Source organism: Rattus norvegicus, chromosome 6 (assembly GCF_021556685.1).
Source record: "Rattus norvegicus strain SHRSP/BbbUtx chromosome 6, alternate assembly SHRSP_T2T, whole genome shotgun sequence".
Classification (NCBI taxonomy): Eukaryota; Metazoa; Chordata; class Mammalia; order Rodentia; family Muridae; genus Rattus; species Rattus norvegicus.
Window position 1 is genome coordinate 83,014,366 of NC_141539.1, and position 10,597 is coordinate 83,024,962.

Consider the following 10,597-nt stretch of genomic DNA (forward strand, 5'->3'; position numbering starts at 1 on the left):
TAGATTGGACCAGAAAAGAAACACCTCCCGTCACATAATTGTCAAAACACCAAATGCACAAAATAAAGAAAGAATATTAAAAGCAGTAAGGGAAAAAGGTCAAGTAACATATAAAGGCAGACCTATCAGAATCACACCAGACTTCTCGCCAGAAACTATGAAGGCCAGAAGATCCTGGACTGATGTCATACAGACCCTAAGAGAACACAAATGCCAGCCCAGGTTACTGTATCCTGCAAAACTCTCAATTAACATAGATGGAGAAACCAAGATATTCCATGACAAAACCAAATTTACACAATATCTTTCTACAAATCCAGCACTACAAAGGATAATAAATGGTAAAGCCCAACATAAGGAGGCAAGCTATACCCTAGAAGAAGCAAGAAACTAATCGCCTTGGCAACAAAACAAAGAGAATGAAAGCACACAAACATAACCTCACTTCCAAATATGAATATAACGGGAAGCAATAATCACTATTCCTTAATATCTCTCAACATCAATGGCCTCAACTCCCCAATAAAAAGACATAGATTAACAAACTGGATACGCAACGAGGACCCTGCATTCTGCTGCCTACAGGAAACACACCTCAGAGACAAAGACAGACATTACCTCAGAGTGAAAGGCTGGAAAACAATTTTCCAAGCAAATGGTCAGAAGAAGCAAGCTGGAGTAGCCATTCTAATATCAAATAAAATCAATTTTCAATTAAAAGTCATCAAAAAAGATAAGGAAGGACACTTCATATTCATCAAAGGAAAAATCCACCAAGATGAACTCTCAATCCTAAATATCTATGCCCCAAATACAAGGGCACCTACATACATAAAAGAAACCTTACTAAAGCTCAAAATACACATTGCACCTCACACAATAATAGTGGGAGATTTCAACACCCCACTCTCATCAATGGACAGATCATGGAAACAGAAATTGAACAGAGATGTAGACAGACTAAGAGAAGTCATGAGCCAAATGGACTTAACGGATATTTATAGAACATTCTATCCTAAAGCAAAAGGATATACCTTCTTCTCAGCTCCTCATGGTACTTTCTCCAAAATTGACCATATAATTGGTCAAAAAACGGGCCTCAACAGGTACAGAAAGATAGAAATAATCCCATGCGTGCTATCGGACCACCACGGCCTAAAACTGGTCTTCAATAACAATCAAGGAAGAATGCCCACATACACTTGGAAATTGAACAATGCTCTACTCAATGATAACCTGGTCAAGGAAGAAATAAAGAAAGAAATTAAAAACTTTTTAGAATTTAATGAAAATGAAGGTACAACATACCCAAACTTATGGGACACAATGAAAGCTGTGCTAAGAGGAAAACTCATAGCGCTGAGTGCCTGCAGAAAGAAACAGGAAAGAGCATATGTCAGCAGCTTGACAGCACACCTAAAAGCTCTAGAACAAAAAGAAGCAAATACACCCAGGAGGAGTAGAAGGCAGGAAATAATCAAACTCAGAGCTGAAATCAACCAAGTAGAAACAAAAAGGACCATAGAAAGAATCAACAGAACCAAAAGTTGGTTCTTTGAGAAAATCAACAAGATAGATAAACCCTTAGCCAGACTAACGAGAGAACACAGAGAGTGCGTCCAAATTAACAAAATCAGAAATGAAAAGGGAGACATAACTACAGATTCAGAGGAAATTCAAAAAATCATCAGATCTTACTATAAAAACCTATATTCAACAAAATTTGAAAATCTTCAGGAAATGGACAATTTCCTAGACAAATACCAGGTACCGAAGTTAAATCAGGAACAGATAAACCAGTTAAACAACCCCATAACTCCTAAGGAAATAGAAGCAGTCATTAAAGGTCTCCCAACCAAAAAGAGCCCAGGTCCAGACGGGTTTAGTGCAGAATTCTATCAAACCTTCATAGAAGACCTCATACCAATATTATCCAAACTATTCCACAAAATTGAAACAGATGGAACACTACCGAATACCTTCTATGAAGCCACAATTACTCTTATACCTAAACCACACAAAGACCCAACAAAGAAAAAGAACTTCAGACCAATTTCCCTTATGAATATCGACGCAAAAATACTCAATAAAATTCTGGCAAACCGAATTCAAGAGCACATCAAAACAATCATCCACCATGACCAAGTAGGCTTCATCCCAGGCATGCAGGGATGGTTTAATATACGGAAAACCATCAACGTGATCCATTATATAAACAAACTGAAAGAACAAAACCACATGATCATTTCATTAGACGCTGAGAAAGCATTTGACAAAATTCAACACCCCTTCATGATAAAAGTCCTGGAAAGAATAGGAATTCAAGGCCCATACCTGAACATAGTAAAAGCCATATACAGCAAACCAGTTGCTAACATTAAACTAAATGGAGAGAAACTTGAAGCAATCCCACTAAAATCAGGGACTAGACAAGGCTGCCCACTCTCTCCCTACTTATTCAATATAGTTCTTGAAGTTCTAGCCAGAGCAATCAGACAACAAAAGGAGGTCAAGGGGATACAGATAGGAAAAGAAGTCAAAATATCACTATTTGCAGATGATATGATAGTATATTTAAGTGATCCCAAAAGTTCCACCAGAGAACTACTAAAGCTGATAGACAACTTCAGCAAAGTGGCTGGGTATAAAATTAACGCAAATAAATCAGTTGCCTTCCTCTATACAAAAGAGAAACAAGCCGAGAAAGAAATTAGGGAAACGACACCCTTCATAATAGACCCAAATAATATAAAGTACCTTGGTGTGACTTTAACAAAGCAAGTAAAAGATCTGTACAATAAGAACTTCAAGACACTGAAGAAGGAAATTGAAGAAGACCTCAGAAGATGGAAAGATCTCCCATGCTCATGGATTGGCAGGATTAATATAGTAAAAATGGCCATTTTACCAAAAGCAATCTACAGATTCAATGCAATCCCCATCAAAATACCAATCCAATTCTTCAAAGAGTTAGACAGAACAATTTGCAAATTCATCTGGAATAACAAAAAACCCAGGATAGCTAAAGCTATCCTCAACAATAAAAGGACTTCAGGGGGAATCACTATCCCTGAACTCAAGCAGTATTACAGAGCAATAGTGATAAAAACTGCATGGTATTGGTACAGAGACAGACAGATAGACCAATGGAATAGAATTGAAGACCCAGAAATGAACCCACACACCTATGGTCACTTGATTTTTGACAAAGGAGCCAAAACCATCCAATGGAAAAAAGATAGCATTTTCAGCAAATGGTGCTGGTTCAACTGGAGGTCAACATGTAGAAGAATGCAGATTGATCCATGCTTATCACCCTGTACAAAGCTTAAGTCCAAGTGGATCAAGGACCTCCACATCAAACCAGACACACTCAAACTAATAGAAGAAAAACTAGGGAAGCATCTGGAACACATGGGCACTGGAAAAAATTTCCTGAACAAAACACCAATGGCTTACGCTCTAAGATCAAGAATCGACAAATGGGATCTCATAAAACTGCAAAGCTTCTGTAAGGCAAAGGACACTGTGGTTAGGACAAAACGGCAACCAACAGATTGGGAAAAGATCTTTATCAATCCTACAACAGATAGAGGCCTTATATCCAAAATATACAAAGAACTCAAGAAGTTAGACCGCGGGGAAACAAATAACCCTATTAAAAAATGGGGTTCAGAGCTAAACAAAGAATTCACAGCTGAGGAATGCCAAATGGCTGAGAAACACCTAAAGAAATGTTCAACATCTTTAGTCATAAGGGAAATGCAAATCAAAACAACCCTGAGATTTCACCTCACACCAGTGAGAATGGCTATGATCAAAAACTCAGGGGACAACAGATGCTGGCGAGGATGTGGAGAAAGAGGAACACTCCTCCATTGTTGGTGGGATTGCAAACTGGTACAACCATTCTGGAAATCAGTCTGGAGGATCCTCAGAAAATTGGACATTGAACTGCCTGAGGATCCAGCTATACCTCTCTTGGGCATATACCCAAAAGATGCCCCAACATATAAAAAAGACACGTGCTCCACTATGTTCATTGCAGCCTTATTTATAATAGCCAGAAGCTGGAAAGAACCCAGATGCCCTTCAACAGAGGAATGGATACAGAAAATGTGGTACATCTACACAATGGAATATTACTCAGCTATCAAAAATAACGACTTTATGAAATTCGTAGGCAAATGGTTGGGACTGGAAAATATCATCCTGAGTGAGCTAACCCAATCACAGAAAGACATACATGGTATGCACTCATTGATAAGTGGCTATTAGCCCAAATGCTTGAATTACCCTAGATACCTAGAACAAAGGAAAGTCAAGACGGATGATCAAAATGTGAATGCTTCACTCCTTCTCTAAAAGGGGAACAAGAATACCCTTGGCAGGGAAGAGAGAGGCAAAGATTAAAACAGAGACTGTAGGAACACCCATTCAGAGCCTGCCCCACATGTGGCCCATACATATACAGCCACCCAATTAGACAAGATGGATGAAGCAAAGAAGTGCAGACTGACAGGAGCCGGATGTAGATCGCTCCTGAGAGACACAGCCAGAATACAGCAAATACAGAGGCGAATGCCAGCAGCAAACCACTGAACTGAGAATAGGACCCCCATTGAAGGAATCAAAGAAAGAACTGGAAGATCTTGAAGGGGCTCGAGACCCCATATGTACAACAATGCTAAGCAACCAGAGCTTCCAGGGACTAAGCCACTACCTAAAGACTATACATGGACTGACCCTGGACTCTGACCTCATAGGTAGCAATGTATATACTAGTAAGAGCACCAGTGGAAGGAGAAGCCCTGGGTCCTGCTAAGACTGAACCCCCAGTGAACTAGACTGGTGGGGGGAGGGCGGCAATGGGGGGAGGGTTGGGAGGGGAACACCCATAAGGAAGGGGAGGGGGGGGATGTTTGCCCGGATACCGGGAAAGGGAATAACACTCGAAATGTATATAAGAAATACTCAAGTTAATAAAAAAAAAAAAAAAGAGAGAGATACAATACCTCATACACATAAACCAAATTACTTTGCAAAATTCTAACTACCACTGCCTGGATATACTGAATTTATTCCTAAAAAAACTGCTTTGGATTTTAGGACTGGTAAGAAAAAAGATTAAGGAATTCAAGGTTGTTCTCCAAGAGCAGCAAATAGAAAGTGCAAAAGATGTCTGCCTAGGAGGCACCAGGTGGGAGCAGGTGGTCCTCTATGACTGTGCTTGTATTTTACTGTGGCACACTTCAGTCTCTGTCCACCACAGTTAGAGAAGCATAGAATGAAAGGCCCCCTTGCTTTTATCCCCAAACACACTAAAAGCTGGAAAAACAGCTCAAACTCTACCAGTCGATGTGGATCACTGTGCTGGCTCTAGGGCTGTGCCTTTATGTGCACTGCAAGATCTAGGAGTTCTATTTGTCCTACTCAGGGGACTTCACGAAAAGGCATGGCCATCATCTTTCACAGAACAATAACCACAACACTCATTTTTAATTTATTCATTCCATTCATTCAAAAAAAGAATCATCAGGCTTTTAGATGATAAACATTGTAATAAACTCTAAAAATTCAAGAATTAGGAGTAAGAATTCTTGCTCTTAATGGGAGCAGTGAATTTTCATGGGAAAAAAATAGACACAATGGGAAAATAAATAGGTCATAATACTGACTATATGTGGGAAGCTATGAAAGCAGGATATGGAGATCGCAAACTTCACTGAGATGGTATCTAAGAATGAATGATGGGGCCAGCAAGTCAGCTCAATAGGAAAAGGCATTTTCCACCAACTCTGATAACCTGAGTTCAACCTGAGATTGAACCCTGAAAACTACGTGATGTAAAGAAAGATTCAGCTTCCAAAAGTTGTCATCTGATCTCTACATGTATACACACCTGTGTCAGGAGCCAACAAGTAGAAGCTAAAATTAGCAGGTGATCTTCCTGAGATGGGTCCACCTTGGATTAAAATCTACAATAGATTTTCTCAGGTAGGCAAGGCCCAGTAGAAATTCATTTTAGGGAAGATTCCTGCTATTATTAAATATGTATAAAATCACTAGGTATTAGCCCACACTTTTGAGTAGAGCTCTGCAGAACAACGAAGATGTACTGTCTTGTAGTGATGTTATATAAACAAAAAGATGATTTTTAATCATTAAAGATTATCCTAAAAGAATTCCTAAAATTATAGTAATTATTAAGCTCTTTTATAATACACTGCTATTAAATCCTTTCTGATAGTCAAAACTGCAATGAGAGCCAGTCTTTAATGTCATGAGTTAATTGCTTCTGAAATAGCAAGTAGACATCTGCTACTCAGAGCACATTCTAAGAGGTTGTAAAACCATTAACCAAAGGTCATAAAAAGGGAACTAACAATTTACTATAGGTGCTAGGATAGAAGATAAAATATTTACTAAGTTTACCTATACAAAATTCACTAATACCTTGGTCACAAAATTATGGTTTTTAACTCTCCATGAACCAGTGACAGGTGACATAGGTTTAGCCAGATAATTACTCCTAATGAATATGCATGCAAATATTCTGTTGTAAACTTATTTAATTTATGATCTGAATTTATATGTAAACTCGTGATGAACTTTTGACCATATGATCATCTATTCTAAAGATGTATACATGCTGAGAACAAAGAGAAGAGAGCATACTCCTTATCCTTTTTTCCTTAGCTTGATCCCCTTAACTGACTATTCCCCTTTTTTCTTTAACCCCTTATCCTCCTTTCCTTACAAGCCCTTTTCCCCTTTTTTTCTTACAGAGCTTTCATAGGAAACATCTTAGAACTTAGACATAAATACTGAAATCACTTTTCGAAGTGTTTCTTTTTTTTTTCCCATGACTTCGGTTAGCAGACTGAAAGTTAGAGCTGAACAGTTCTTGAATAGAACCAAGGCCACGTTATTTAATCCTCAGCAGCTTTTAATCCTCAGAAAGAGCTAGAAAGATTTTAGGACTTTTTAAAAGCTATCAGCAAGCATTTAGAATAGTTAGAGAACTAGAAAGTCCGGAGACCATCAGTCTTTAAAGTCACATTGGTGTCCGATTCTATGTCTCATTTTAACCCACTCAAGGCTGGGAGACTCCCAGCACACCTGTATACAGAGACACAAAATTAATAAATAAAATGTAAAAACAACAAATGTCCTTAAGAATTAGTGTGTTAAAGGTAAAACAGTGGCTTTTATCTCAGGTGTAACCAACTTCTGTCTAGTTAAGGCCCACTCAACAAGGAATTGATACCTGTTAATGTAGATGTAGCCTGTTACCCATAGCTGGAGAAGTCATAGGCTCAAGAGGAGGACATACTTCTGCCAGTTCCCTCATCTAATATAACTTCTGTTTCCTAAATTCTCATCCTTATACCCACATAATTATAGCTCTCACCCCACCCCCATCATAGAAGGCTTTTTTTTCAGTCTATGAAGGCCATTACAGAGATTTGCAACTGGTCAAAATACAAAGAATAAGTGATTGCCATGTGTCCAGCTCCAACTGATACATCTGCAATTAAACCTGCACCTGAAGCTCAGGGGAAGACACAGAACAGAGAGAGAAAAGATTGTTAAGAACCTGAGGCTCAGGATGCCTGTGGATAAACTGCACACTCTAGACATGGCAGAAAAAAAAATTCAGAAACTATGAGAAAGCTCAAAAGCAACGCACTGGACTGGAGGGGCAGTGAGCAGTCGTGGTGGAAAAAGCTGTAGATCAGGAAAGTTATGAAGGCCAACAGCTAGGTAAAAGACACGGGACATGGTCACCAGGACATCTGAGCTGATGTCTCCTGGGATGTCTTTGAAAGAAAATCCCTGAAGTATGGGGTGACAGTAGGTGACAGTAATGGCAGCCACCCAGAGACCAAATGCAATGGCCTCCTAGGTAGAAGCTGCAAAAGACCCAATGTCAGTGAAGATAAACACCGGCAATAAGAATCTTGGTTATTGTCAGGGGAAGGAGGAGGGGAAGAGCACGTGTTCCAGGACAAACATCCTGCTGACGGCTCAGGCCATTCACAGAGGAACAATACGGTACCTATCTCAAGGCACTTCCGGGCACACAGACTGCACTACATGCAGTGATGTTCCTTCCACACTGTCAGTCACTGCTAAAGACATTATCAGTTTGCCCTTCATAGTGCGTCTCTGTGAACCTCTTGTCCACAGTGGAGTCTGTGGATATTACTGTTTGCCAGTCATGAAACTGTTCTTAAGACCCTTAAATCTTTATTTCCTTCTCTGTAAAAGGCAGGAGGCAATGCAGTGTAGCTCACACACAATAAAGACTTGGAACAAGGCTCCTGTGACAATGAGGACAGATAGTATTTATAGAGCATTTACTACGTACCAGACAGTGTTCTGCTATAACAGCACTCAGCCATTCAAGTCTCACCCACCTTTCTTATAAACCTGTTGTTTTCCCCACTATTACCTGCACAGAAGCAGACCCAGAGACGTTAAGGAACCTGCCCAGACTTCCGTAGAGGCAAACGGCAAAGCTGAGCCTTAGACCCACTTGGTGTTTCAGAGTCTCTGCTATACACTGTGTAAATTAACATGAGTGGGATTTCTCCATAAACTGTCTCCCCTCTTTGCTGAGTAAAGATACATTTGACAATGCTTTTTTTTTTCATGTTTAAAGGCCGTAATACATCTTATTGTAAAATATTCAGTGGATGCGACATACAAGAATCATGAGCTTATGAACTTTATTGAATATGGTAAAAGAGGATAATAACTACTAGAGCAGAAGAGGAATTTCTGATCCCAGAACCACTAAGACAGACCTGATCCTAATATAGATGGGGTCTATTCCCGTTGGGATTAGCTCTTTATCTTTTAAATATCCTGCATATACATTGAAATGCATGACCACGGACACTCTAGAAGATCTGTTACACTTATTATTGCCTTTGAGAATAATCACTAAATAGCATGACCGGTTCGCATAACGTGGAGAGAGGAAGGGAGAGAAAGGTGGGGGAGGGGAGAGAGGAAGTTTCATGGCAAAGAACGAGGTTATTTTTTTTTTCAAAAAATTAACCCCAAATGAGGCAGGGGGCACTGTGGGTTTGGTTTGTGTTTTTTTTTTTTTTTTTCCTTTCAGGAACAGGTTTTCTACTTAGCATATTTGTCTTGGTAAAGGTCATTTCTTAAATGGTGTTTTTATGGTTGGACAATTAAAATGACCTCCCACACGTGAGGCATTTGTTATTTGCTTGCTGACAAGGCAAGTGTCAAAGAGAAGAATTAATTCTTCATTACTGAGAGAGAAAAACAAACCAAAAGGGGTTGGGGATTTAGCTCAGTGGTAGAGCGCTTGCCTAGCAAGTGCAAGGCCCTGGGTTCGGTCCCCAGCTCCAAAAAAAAAAAAAAAGAAAAAGAAAAACAAGCAAAAACGTTGACTTTCAAAATCCAGACAATTCTCTCTGCTCCCAGACCCTGTGAGACAGAGACCCAACCGCCTGGTCAGGTGGGCACTCCTGAGGCTGCAGAGCAGAAGAGACCACCAACACTGCTCACCCCTGCCCACATCCCTGGCCCAAGAGGAAACTGTATAAGGCCTCTGGGCTCCCGTGGGGGAGGGCCCAGGAGCGGCAGGACCCCTACCAGAGACACCGCCGGACCCTGAAGGAAATAGACCGGATAAACAGTTCTCTGCACCCAAATCCCGTGGGAGGGAGAGCTAAACCTTCAGAGAGGCAGACAAGCCTGGGAAACCAGAAGAGACTGCTCTCTGCACACACATCTCGGACGCCAGAGGAAAAAGCCAAAGACCATCTGGAACCCTGGTGCCCTGAAGCTCCCGGAAGGGGCGGCACAGGTCTTCTTGGTTGCTGCCGCTGCAGAGAGCCCGTGGGCAGCACCCCACGAGCGAACTTGAGCCTCGGGACCACAGGTAAGACCAACTTTTCTGCTGCAAGAAAGCTGCCTGGTGAACTCAAGACACAGGCCCACAGGAACAGCTGAAGACCTGTAGAGAGGAAAAGCTACACGCCCGAAAGCAGAACACTCTGTTCCCATAACTGGCTGAAAGAAAACAGGAAAACAGGTCTACAGCACTCCTGACACACAGGCTTATAGGACAGTCTAGCCACTGTCAGAAATAGCAGAACAAAGTAACACTAGAGATAATCTGATGGCGAGAGGCAAGCGCAGGAACACAAGCAACAGGAACCAAGACTACATGGAATCATCGGAGCCCAATTCTCCCACCAAAACAAACATGGAATATCCAAACACACCAGAAAAGCAAGATCTAGTTTCAAAATCATATTTGATCCTGATGCTGGGGGACTTCAAGAAAGATGTGAAGAACTCCCTTAGGGAAACACAGGAAAACATTAATAAACAAGTAGAAGCCTACAGAAAGGAATCGCAAAAATCCCTGAAAGAATTCCAGGAAAACATAAATAGACAAGTAGAAGCCCATAGAGAGGAGACACAAAAATCCCTGAAAGAATTCCAGGAAAACACAATCAAACAGTTGAAGGAATTAAAAATGGAAATAGAAGCAATCAAGAAAGAACACATGGAAACAACCCTGGATATAGAAAACCAAAAGAAGAGA